At 41.1% G+C, this 13,244-nt stretch overlaps 1 long non-coding RNA gene across 1 annotated transcript; it reads right to left on the bottom strand.

Annotated features, from left to right (window-relative positions):
- Positions 1-5,766: 5,766 nt before the first annotated feature.
- On the bottom strand, positions 5,767-13,221 carry LOC118387028 (uncharacterized). The gene is made up of 3 exons (XR_008140897.1): positions 12,894-13,221; positions 9,983-10,537; positions 5,767-8,171 (listed from the first exon to the last, which is right to left on the bottom strand). It is a non-coding gene; the product is annotated as an uncharacterized LOC118387028 (long non-coding RNA).
- Positions 13,222-13,244: the final 23 nt, after the last annotated feature.

Raw genomic sequence — 13,244 nt, 5'->3', positions numbered from 1 at the left:
CCTTCCTTACAGTCCTCCCTCCTCTCTGAATAAAGAAAGCCTGAGGCCTCGGGAACAAATTACACATTATGCTGCTGACTGGTCCCTAAAATAGCCTTGCTAACACTGTTCACCTGATCCTCAGGATCTGGATACATTTCTATGGCTGCAACTTCACAGCTAAATCAATTAGGATTGTAAGATTGTTGAATAACTATAACAATTAGGGTTTCAGAGTTTCTGCATCCTCTTTTAGATGTACCTCTAAACAATGTATGTTGTTCCTTTGATGACACACTCTACTAGGGATCTGTGATGGTTGAGCATGTGGAATTCACATCTAAAGCTATTCCATTTTTGATCACTTGTGTACATTATGGAAGCAACTTTCTGGATGTTGTTTGGTCTTTACAGAAAGAGGTACTGTGTAGGTTGAGAAATTCCCTGAAAGTGGTGTATTGAGAGATGTCGTTATCTGGTCATGCGTGCGTGGATTAATGGAAGTGCTTTCAAACCATACATGCAATCTTAACCTCTGACACTAACTTTAACCCCCTAGCCCTAGATTAGGAACAAATAGCTCATGCGCTTGCTCAATGCCTTAGCTCTGACGACATCCCCACTTTTGTGAGTTCTGTATGGCAAGCTGGTGATGTGTTGTACTGTAAGTGAGGTTTAATGTCCAATCATTAAGGTCAGTGCCTCGCCTACGAAGTGGTGTGTCCACAACAAGAGTGACCTATTAAATTAGGTAGATCATTTTTATTGACCTATCACTGTGGATCACAATAAGAGCAAGTTGCCACAAATGAACATTTCCAGGAGTTGTATACATATGTAAATGAGGGTTTAGTATTTCCCTTGGACATGACCCAACTGGCCACTTGTAGAACAAGTGTCCATAATCGTCATCAGACAGTAGGGTAATTGTTTAATCGTGTCTGTCCATAGACAATGACGACTTTGTCAAAGGTCAGAGTTCTCACACCCCACCCAAACTACCAATCACACCATGATCTGCACTCAATGGCCTCCTCTCACTCCATCCACTGGGAAGACCCCTGTACTGTGTGTGTGAGTGTGTGTGTGTGTGTGTGTGTGTGTGTGTGTGTGTGTGTGTGTGTGTGTGTGTGTGTGTGTGTGTGTGTGTGTGTGTGTGTGTGTGTGTGTGTGTGTGTGTGTGTGTGTGTGTGTGTGTGTGTGGTTAATTATAGCTCTCTCCCACAACACTAATAATAATGATCTGTAACTGCTCCCAGGGTTTCAGGGTTAACACAATGTTAGAAGTCTGAAATGGGACTACCCTAACTCAGCATCTATCTGATTGGATTTTATTCACCATGATGACCTGAGGGACCACCATAAGTCTCTTTAGCCAAGACCTGGAAGGACAGTCGCTATGATGCGCTCTCACAACTGAGTAGGATCAAGTTCAAAACCCTTTTCCTTTTATTTTAAAATGTTTTTCCCTCCTCCTCAAGTCAAAAACATCCATTCATCATAATAACCACAGGAGAATGTCACAGAGAGATACTGCAGTTGTTGATTCTCTCAAGGGTTTTCCTCCTGCTCTCTCTCTCCCTCTCAGAGTCTCTGGCTCCCAACAATGGCTGTGTTTGTGAGGGGTGTTTGTCAAAGCAGATTGTTAGCGGCAGGCTCGTTAAAGAGTACCAAATAAAAAGGGACAGTGGGGAATGGAATGTGAGACTAACAGAAGGGGTCACAGGTTAGAGATTGAAGGGGGAAAAGGGGATGTTCAAAACATGTTCAAATAACTTGTTTTTTTTAACTAGTCAGAGGGTCTAATGGTGCTGAACAGGCATTTGAGTGTAGTAGGGCAACCTGCCTGTTTTTGCAGCAACTGCATCATCAGTTACACTTTAACACTGAAACCAGCGGAAAATACGTGCCCTTCCTCAAAAATGAAGACATGGTGCTTTGAATGAAGCAGCTCAAGTTTTTATTTCCATCTCCACTTCTTGCCCCAGGGAAGGCGGTTGTGAATGGGGTTTGGGCTTCTGGCAATCCAGTGTACCAACCAAACTCATCTATGTTAGAATCATCCTCTCTACCTACAGTATGACATCCTGTCAGTATCTGATTAACTCTTCCAATGAGGCTGGTCCATTACCATTCAGAACAAGATCCATTCAAGACATGTTGTCAACTCTGTACCACCATAACCTGCATGCTAACAGAGCCCGAACATAGCACGGATGTGTCTTTACATGAAACCTATTTGTTAGTGTGTAAAAGTGGTCAGCTGTCTTCTGTCCAGAGATCAATAGCTGACCTTTCAGGTTACGATTATTCCTGTTCTTTCCTACTGTGTGAAGTGTATGGGTTCAGTGTATCAGCTCTCTCTCTCGCTCTCTCTCTCTGTGTGTGTGTGTGTGTGTGTGTGTGTGTGTGTGTGTGTGTGTGTGTGTGTGTGTGTGTGTGTGTGTGTGTGTGTGTGTGTGTGTGTGTGTGTGTGTGTGTGTGTGTGTGTGTGTGTGTGTGTGTGTGTGTGTGTGCGTGCGTGTGCGTGCGTGCGTGTCTGTGTTCATATGTGTTCGTCTGTGTGAGTTTGTGTGCGTTTGTGTGTGTGTATGTTATGGGGGGGTTGGAAAAAAGTCCTTACACAGGAGATAGAGTTTAATGAGATCAGAAGAAGAGGACACACTGAAACCAGGCTAAACCATTCCACAGTTAAAGAAGGACCACCACAGGAATGTGCTGCATCACACTGAGCACACACACACTCTTCAAAGAGTTAAAAAAAAAGTGGGATTCATTGTTTGAACCTTATGTCCTAACAAAAGCAGGATACTGAACAGTGTACACTGCCTTCCTTACTAATGTGTAATTATTCCTGTGTTACAAGTGGCTATGGCTAAGGTTGGGGATGGGGTTGAGCCGGTGTGTGGACTTGAAGTTAGAGTTAGGGTTTGGTTTAGGGTTGAGGCTAGGGTTATGGCTAATGTTAGTATTAGTGCTGTGAGCACAGTGTAATAATGAGTAATTACAATATTGCTACACTGTAATTTACATGAGTATTGAGTAGATACACAGTAATAGGGGTACTGTAATGTAAAGTGTATCCATCTATTCTGTTGAACCTTAAATTCATCAGTTGTCATTTTCAGACGGCCAAAATTCAGAGTAACTCCATGTGGCATCAAATAAAATCCAGCCGATCTGTCTTATCTTACAGGCACCAACTAGGCAGACTCTACAGGTGTATGGGTTTTTAACAATTCAGTTTGTTTTTAAGGCTTTATGCTATTATATAAAATGTACTGATTCTCTACAGGCCCTTAGGTCCCATTGGACTGTATTAGCCCGTGTGTCTGTTCTCTTTTGACACAGGTATGTTGTGTACTGCAGTGTGATTAGGATAGCTCAGCTCAGGGGGATAGACTCACATACACGCACACACACACACAAACACACACAGTCTTGTACAGCTAACCTTGTGGGGACAAACAGTCCCATTCAAAATCCTATTTTCCCTAACCCCTAACCCTAAATCTAAACCTAACACTAAACCTAGCTCCTAACCCTAACCCTAAACCTAGCTCCTAACCCTAAAACTAACCCTAGATCCTACCCCTAACACTAATCCTAGCTCCTAACCCTAAAACTAAACCTAGCTCCTAACCCTAAAACTAACACTAGCTCCTAACCCTAAAACTAACCCGAGCTCCTAACCCTAAAACTAACCCTAGCTCCTAACCCTAAAACTAACCCTAGCTCCTAACCCTAAAACTAACCCTAGCTCCTAACCTTAAAACTAACCCGAGCTCCTAACCCTAAAACTAACCCTAGCTCCTAACCCTAAAACTAACCCTTGCTCCGAACCCTAAAACTAACCGTAGATCCTACCCCTAACACTAATACTAGCTCCTAACCCTAAAACTAAACCTAGCTCCTAACCCTAAAACTAACACTAGCTCCTAACCCTAAAACTAATCCGAGCTCCTAACCCTAAAACTAACCCTAGATCCTACCCCTAACACTAATACTAGCTCCTAACCCTAAAACTAAACCTAGCTCCTAACCCTAAAACTAACCCTAGCTCCTAACCCTAAAACTAACCCTGAACATAGTTCTAATTCGAACAGTAATTCTAACCTTAACCCTAAACCCCCTAGAAATAGCATTTGACCTCGTGGTTACTAACAAAATGTCACCAGTTGGTCAAACCTTTGTTTGTTTACTATTAGTTAAACACACACACACACACACACACACACACACACACACACACACACACACACACACACACACACACACACACACACACACACACACACACACACACACACACACACACACACACACACACACACACACACACACACACACACACACACGCGCACAAACGGTCCTCAAAGACCTCAGGCATGGTATGGGAGGGATTGGCTAGATCTCATTCCCTCTCTCTTTCCTTCTCTCTTATCCCTGTCCTCAGTTGCAGAGACATTCATCTCTTTGTTACTGGCTGCAAGAGAGTGTAACAAGAGCCACCAAATACTGACACAGACACACAATGGAGTAGTGTGTGTGTGTGTGTTTGTGTGTGTGTATGTGTGTACGTGTACGTGTGTACGTGTGTGCATGTGCATGTGTTTTTCAGTAGAGTAAGTGTTACAGCGAGTGTATGTACGAAGCTATGTAAAAGAGAGAGTATTAATGTGCGTCTGTCTCCTGTCCCTAAGGCCTATAGTGACCTCATGAAAGCCCAGGCAAGCATGTGTGTCTCGCTGGTGTGTGTGTGTGTGTTTGTGTGTGTTTGTGTGTGTGTGGGTGGGTGTGGGTGTGGGTGTGGAAGTGGGTGTGGGTGTGGGTGCGGGTGCGTGCGTGTGTGTCTGTGTGTGTGTGCGTGGTACTTTGTCATTCCCTGTTTTTTTCGGTCCATTTCTTACTGGAAAGCTCCTCAGCTCTAAGCTGTTGTTTGTATGAAAGCCCTGGGCGGATGGCGTGTCGCCGTAACCTGTACTAGCCGTTACTGGGATGGATTTTGGAGCGGGCTGGGCCCCTAAAGGAGCTTACCGCTAACTGGGTCAGTGCTTAGCACCGGGCGGCCGTGCAGCCGTAGCCTTGACCGTGAACAGCGTTGTGCTAACCACCAGTCTGAGTCGGTGATCACTTTACTGGGACCGCAGCAATCTGCTTACTGAGCTCATTGTTCTTACAATCTTAGCGGTACATGAAATGGACTTGCCTAGTTAAATAAAGGTGAAATAAAAAAATAATACATGAAATGGACTTGCCTAGTTAAATAAATGTGAAATAAAAAAATAATACATGAAATGGACTTGCCTAGTTAAATAAAGGTGAAATAAAAAAATAATACATGAAATGGACTTGCCTAGTTAAATAAAGGTGAAATAAAAAAAATAATACATGAAATGGACTTGCCTAGTTAAATAAAGGTGAAATAAAAAATAATACATGAAATGGACTTGCCTAGTTAAATAAAGGTGAAATAAAAAAATAATACATGAAATGGACTTGCCTAGTTAAATAAATGTGAAATAAAAAAATAATACATGAAATGGACTTGCCTAGTTAAATAAAGGTGAAATAAAAAAATAATACATGAAATGGACTTGCCTAGTTAAATAAAGGTGAAATAAAAAAATAATACATGAAATGGGAAATTGGGAAAAATGTGGGCCTGCAAAAGTAAAACCATTACTGACATCTAGTGAGTAGAATCAGCATTTCATTGTAATCTGTGCTTCTTCTTTTTACTGCCAAACATGACAAGAAAGGTGAAGAATAGAGGGACAATTTCATCCGTTTATAGGTTTTTATTCATAGTATTGATACATGCTGTATCATAACAATAAACATGAATAGATATTCAAGGGTGCTTTGTGAAGCAGTCATAATTCTTCAATTCACTATGGCATTCCTAAACAACATTGTTACATTTAGCAACAATACAAAGATAGGCCTATTGTAAGCCTTTTGGTATGAAATGTAACCGTGTAAAACAAACAGCACTGTAGTGTACTATAACTATTAAACAGCAATGACCCTTTACACTGTGTATGAGATAACATCACTCCCCCATTGCAGCTTTCAATATCAATCATGTTCTGAATTGAATTCTGTGTCAGTTCTTCACCAAGTTCATGTAACATTACATTGACTAAGATAAACTAGGGGTTTCAGAACTCCTACTATGTTCCTCTCACTGGTCTGGGTCTCTATAGCAGGGTCTCTATTTAGGGTCACTATTTAGGGTCACTAACACTTTATACTGGTGAAGCTGGACATAAAAGAGACACTTCTCCTAATTGGATCACTGGAAGTTCACTGGATCACCGGAAGACTACTGGATCACCGGAAGACCACTGGATCACTGGACAACTACCAACGGCATGGTAATCTGTTCTATTGGAGAATCCAGTGTAAATCTAAGGTCTGGTTACATCCACTGTTTCCTCTAAACCAGACTAGTGGGATCCCATGGTTATGACACAGTAACCTACAGTACGTTCATGTTCATAATTACAGTATACCACTAAGAAACATTCATTGTGTCGGTGATACATTCATATGCTGTCGTGTTAAAGTTATTTCCCTTATTACAAAGTGTGTACTGCATGTTCTGAATCTAAAGGAAATATAAATAGTATTTCATGCTAGCTATCTTAAGAGGCCATATGGCCATTAATCTAAACATCCCAATTCTGACAAACATGTAGGACAACTTGGAGGAATCTCGGTGAATTCACACGGCATTCGTCCAGTGAGGTCCATCCAGGGTGGCTGTCCTGGATGCCTGATACCAAACCGTGGTGCCGTGTGTGCCGTGTGTGAATCCAGCTGGATTCCACCCAGACTAGTTCTCAAACCAATCTGGCGTCACTTTCCATGTCACTTAACCATCTACTAATCTCTTCAAGCTTGAATAATTCAGATATGTACATATTATGTACACTCACATACATTCTTAAAAAAGTGCAAAGTGTCAGAGTGTTTTGGTGAAAAGAATGTATGTAAAAATATCAATCTTTTCACTGTGCAAAATCAAAAAGGTTCAATTGAAAAAAGTTGGGCTTAATCAAATAAAAAAAGACATTAGAAAATACAATTGGAAGCAGGTCGGTTGAGTACATTTGGAATCTTGGTCAATGGATTTTTCCTGTATTTCTTTGCATGCAAACATAGCAGACAAAGAAAGTAAAGCAAGTACCAAATGAAGGAATCTTGTCTCCAGAATCAAGAGCACTGATGATAACAGACAAAAAAAAACATTTTTATAATCCCTATGACCAACTGGATTCTCCGAGTTCCAAGATGCTACCATTTTGATTTCGCTCTCCTTTCATGCCACTCGTGACATTATTCAGGAAAACACTGGATACCTTTCCTAAAACAGAGGTGCTAATCACTGTGTACATGCCTTGCCAAACACAGACAAGAGAATGGCAATAAACAGGCAGACTGGGGAATTTCGGCAGGTTTTGAAAAATATTTGACATATTTAATATTTCTCCATTGCGATGTCTTTATTTCTTGGGTTTTGGTCTTCTTGGGTTAGCGTGAGGTAACACCATTTGGTGTTTTAAACTGATTTTAACGGATCGCTCCCTTTAAGGCACAGAATTACAAAAAGAAAATGGGTGGTTAAAGTTGAGGATGTTACCAGCTCAAGAAAAGAGCTCAATAAGAATGTATTGATGTATGTTGGATGAATAACACTTTAACTGGTTTGAAGGGGAGAGGTAGTTTAAAAGAATATAGATTTTTTTAAATGGAGGGATAATCTTATATGGTCATAACTGTGCGTGTGGAACCTTAAAGTATCGATCTTCAATGTTAAACTTTTCAGAATAAGAATCTGAACTTGGTTCGTCCCAAACTTCAACCACAATGGGGGAAATCAAAACTCAACTAAAACAAAAACCTTTTTAGGAAACAGAGACTAATTATTCTTGTAGTGTAAGTGGAATCCAGGGGTATTGGATATGCTCCAGTGATCAATCTTATCCATGTTGTCGTCTTCAGGGTGGAGGTCAGAGGTGTTGTGTCTTGCCTCATCTCAGCAGGTTAGCGGAGGGCTTGCAGTGCAGGGTGAGCTGTCGTGAGCTGTACCCAGACATCCCAACTCCCATCAGTCCAAGCAGCATGGCCACCCTCGACATCATGGGGCCTTCCCGGCTCTGCAGCACGGTCTGGGCAGCTTGAGTCTGAAAGGTCAAGAGAGAGGGGTCGTCACCATGGCGATGGCAGAGAAACCTTACATCTGGCCTGTGCTGTTCTGGAGTCCTTAAATATGTGACAGTGGTCAAGCATATTTTTCATCCCCGTGATGGTCTTACCATGGGGAAGATCCGGGCTACTGGGGGGGGGGACATAACTACAAATAATTTGTAAACTGCAAATTGACTGCAAGAAGCCCAAACAGATATAATATTTGATTAAAACTTAATAATTTCAAACCTTGATTACATTTATATACGATCAGATATATCTCTCTATTATAGGTGGGAATACTTTGGAACAGAATTCAAAATTAAAATCACTTGGAGCTGATTTGCTGGTGTTTTTACAGTCTTTTATGTTCAACAATAAATAATAAAAAATGGTTCAAAACAATATTTGCTCCGAAAACGTGGGGGGCAAATAAAATCAGATATAAATTGAGTTATTATTTTATCTTAGCTCTATGTTGTTAGATTATAGAAAAGAGCCTTAAAGTCAAATATATATATATATATATTTTATGAGTAATTGCACATTTATGACACCACTCAGCTTCTGTGACTGAGAATGTTTATTTGAATCTAACCTGTGAGTTATCTAACTTAGCTAACTGGTGAGCTCCAAACACAGTTAATCAGGCTTGACACTTCTCGACCTGAAAAACGAAATAGGCTTCTAAATCTAGCTGCATGGTCCTAAAATACCCTTGGGGCGATTGAGAGCATGGATCTCAGGTCATTTGACAGTAGATCTTACTAAGAGGACATTAACTTGACCCTGAAGCAGCTTGTGTTGTCAATGCAGATCCATTCAAAGGCTTCAGGGGGGACTAATCCTGCTTATCCTGCTCACCCGGAAACACACTGGACACCCGCTGGGCTCTGGACGGTGACACTGTCAAGACCCTTAACTAGTCTATACAATACAATACAGGATATGGCCAGATAGATGTACAGGTAACTGACAAAATAAAGGAAACATCAACATAAAGTGTCTCGGGCATTGGGCCAACACGAGCCGCAGAACAACTTCAATGTGCCTTGGCATAGATTCTACAAGTGTCTGGAACTCTAATCGAGGCATGCAGAACTCTTCTTCCACAAGAAATTCCATCATTTGGTGTTTTGTTGATGTTGGTGGAAAATGTTTTTTTCTGATGCTGCTCCAGAATCTCTCATAAGTGGTCAATTGGGTTGGGATCTGGTGACTGAGACACACACACACACACACACACACACACACACACACACACACACACACACACACACACACACACACACACACACACACACACACACACACACACACACACACACACACACACACACACACACACACACACACACAGCCAAAACACCCTACGCTTCTTTAAGACCCCTCTTTCAAAGTCACTTCTAGCCATGATAGCTAAATTAATGGGCAACAGGGCATTTGTATACATGACCCTAAGCATGATGGGATGATAATTGCTTAATTAACTCAGGAACCACACCTGTGTGGAAGCACCTGCTTTCAATATACTTTGTATCCCTCATTTACTCAAGTGTCTCCTTTATTTTTGCAGTTACCTGTACATCGTAAAATAAGGTAAACATGCACTCAATATCAAACAGTTTTGCTTCCATTCCATATTGTTGAGTCACACAATATAGCAAAACAGTGTCAATGAATAGGTGATCGAATTATTTTGTTATTAATGTGTGAGAGTTCTATTTGATTGACAGGCTCTTCTAGACTGTGCTCTAAAGGCATATTTATCTAAGCATCTATTACCACACTCATGCTGCTTACGCACCTGCAAGTATCTGATGTATCCAGGGGTCAGTCGAGGGATGCGGAAAAACATCTTAGCGGTCTCTAGAACCTTTTCCCAGTAGAAACCAGATCAACTCTCCAACAACCCTGAGGAGTTTATTTTTTAGCAACCTGGCTCTATGTCCCTTCTCTCTCTCCTTCTCTCACTCTGGCCTTGGTGTCCTCGACTGGGCTGAGTGCGGCGGTGGCAGCTCTCTCCTGTGTCCGATGAACACACACGCCTGCTCAAAAACACCAACACACACCTGCACTGTCAAGGGCTGTTTTGATCTCTCCTGAGAGACTCATCCCTACAGGTGATATATAAAGCCTGGGATTGGTTGTGTAAGGAGTCACATGGTTAATGTGTTGTGTGTGTGTTGCCATTTCTCTCCCTCCCTCCCCCTCTCTCAAAGAGAGAGTATTAGGCCATTGGCACAGAAGGAGAGAGCTAATATGGTGGGTTAACGTACCAAGAGGGATGTACCTTACCTTACTGTCGCTGGGCCACCCTCTGGGGATCAATGGGTCAGAAAACAATGCTGCAATGACGTTACTGGGAGAGCAGGTTAACAATTAGTGGCAAATTAGTGGCAATACAGATGATCCCATTGGGGCATGTTTTGCAGTTGTCGTTGTTGGGGAGATGACACGCATGGACATGTGATCTTCACTGTACTTGAGAACAAATCTGAAGCAAAATATATACAGCACCAGTCAATCGTTTGGACACACATACTCCTTCAAGGGTTTTTCTTCATTTTTTACTATTTTCTACATTGTAGAATAAGAGTGAAGACATCAGAACGATGAAATAACACATATGTAAATCATATAGTAACCAAAAAAGGACACCAACAAGAAGAACAGACTTGCTTGGGCCAAGAAACATGAGCAATGGACTTGTGGAAATCTGTCCTTTGGTCTGATGAGTCCGAATTTGAGATTTTGGGTTCCAACCACCGTGTCTTTGTGAGAAGCAGAGTAGGTGAACGGATGATCTCCACATGTGTGGTTCCCACCATGAAGCATGGAGGAGGTGGTGTGATGGTGTGGGGGTGCTTTGCTGGTGACACTGTCTGTGATTAATTTAGAAGTCAAGGCACACTTAACCAGCATGGCTACCTCAGCATTTTGCAGTGATACGCCATCCCATCTGGTTTGAGCTTACTGGGACTATCATTTATTTTTCAACTGGACAATGACCCTAAACACACCTCCAGGCTGTGTAAGGGCTATTTGATTAAGGAGAGTGATGGAGTGCTGCATTAGATGACCTGGCCTTCACAGTCACTGGACCTCAACCCAATTGAGATGGTTTGGGATGAGTTGGACTGCAGAGTGAAGGAAAAGCAGTCAACAAGTGCTCAGCATATGTGGGAACACCTTCAAGACTGTTGGAAAAGCATTACTCATGAAGCTGGTTGAGAGAATGCCAAGAGTGGGCAAAGCTGTCATCAAGGAAAAGGGTGGCTACTTTGAAGAATCTAAAATCTAAGATATATTTTGATTTGTTTGACACTTTTTCAGTTACTACTTTGTTATGAATCCATATGTGTTATTTCATTGTTTTGATGTCTTTACTATTATTCTACAATGTTGTTGTGTCCAAACTGGTACTGTATGTCATTCACAGTTATTGATCTGAACGAGCCTACTGTTTCAGTTCATTTTTGTCTGGGGATACAGACAGCCTTTGACAGTCAGTGATGCTGTCAGTGATGCTGACAGTCGTTAGCAATAAGATCCCATCCACAGGGCACCGGTTGAGATTGTTTCCCACTTTTACCCACACCATTCAGAGCAGAGGTCGTTTGCCCACTCATTTGGACTACCAGGGGTAGGCACCTAGATTCAGCCATGGGTCGATTGGCTAAATCTAGATTGTGGATAGATGGTCGGGGGGGGCATGATTATAATAACTTGTACACTGCAAATTGAAGTCCAAAAATATATTATATTTTAAAAATTACAATAATTTAGTTCCTTGCTCACATTGAGACACAATCACAAAAGTATGTCTCGTTTTTTGTGTGTGTGAACACATGGGAGGAGTTTTCCTAAATTAAACACATTTTTAGTTGAATTCCTGGTTTCTTTTGACCCCCCAAAAATAAATAAAAATCACTCAAAATAAAATAAAATGTATTTGTCACATGCACCGAATACAACAGGTGTAGACTTTACCATGAAATGCTTGTTTACGAGTCCTTCCCAACAATGCCAATAATTATAAATATAAAAATAGTAACACAAGAAGAACCTCTTAAGGATTAGACCCTTTTTACACTTTTCTTTGCCTAAAACAACGTACCCAAATCTAACTGCCTATAGCTCAGGACCTGAAGCACGGGTATGCATATTCTTGATACCATTTCAAACACTTTGAAGTTTGTGGAAATGTGAAATTAATGCAGAACACATTAGACACATTAGATCTGGTAAAAGATAATACAAATATATATATATATTTGTATTTTCTTTGATCCATCATCTTTGAAATGCAAGAGAAAGGTCATTATCTGATTTAGGACTATAGGCGCAATGTATATTTTGGCCACTAGATGGCAGCAGTGTACGTGCAACATTTTAGACTGTTCCAATGAACCATTGCATATTGATCTGGTACAGGTACTCCCTGTATATAGATTCATTCGGTATATAGATTCATTATTTTGTATTGTGGGCCAACTGTTGCCGACCCATGTTTTAGTAATTCCCTATGAACAAAATGAACAACTGAGAAGTGTTGACACGCTTTCATTTGATATGCATTATTAATTTTCAATAGATGTAAAAGCCTACAATAAAAATTATGTGTCACACAATTTCAATAGGCCTAAAAACCTCTGTGCAATGTGAATGGCCTGGTGTTGGATCACATTGGTAAATTCCAAGAAGAAAATAGTTACCTTCGTTTATTTTCATGTCACGGAGATAAGATGGACTAAGTTCAGAAGTACAGGTTGAATGTCACCAAAGCTCACGAGACATGCACTTCATCTTGGCCTGCTAAACTTCAGAGGAAGGGATTTCCTAAAGCGCACGAGGCCTACACGCTTGTTTACAGGACAAAAAATAAATGGAATTGAATACAGGACATAAGTAATTCATCTTAAGGTCAGGACTCAGGAGTGCGCATTACAAGTAGCTCACGAACGTGATGCCAGTAGGAGTATATTGAGAATCCCTATCTAAATCAGTTTATCACCTCGACGATGCAATTGACATGAACTCCATCAATAGCAAAACAATACAATTAT

Source organism: Oncorhynchus keta, chromosome 8, assembly GCF_023373465.1.
Source record: "Oncorhynchus keta strain PuntledgeMale-10-30-2019 chromosome 8, Oket_V2, whole genome shotgun sequence".
Classification (NCBI taxonomy): Eukaryota; Metazoa; Chordata; class Actinopteri; order Salmoniformes; family Salmonidae; genus Oncorhynchus; species Oncorhynchus keta.
This window is presented reverse-complemented; position numbering and strand designations above follow the sequence as displayed.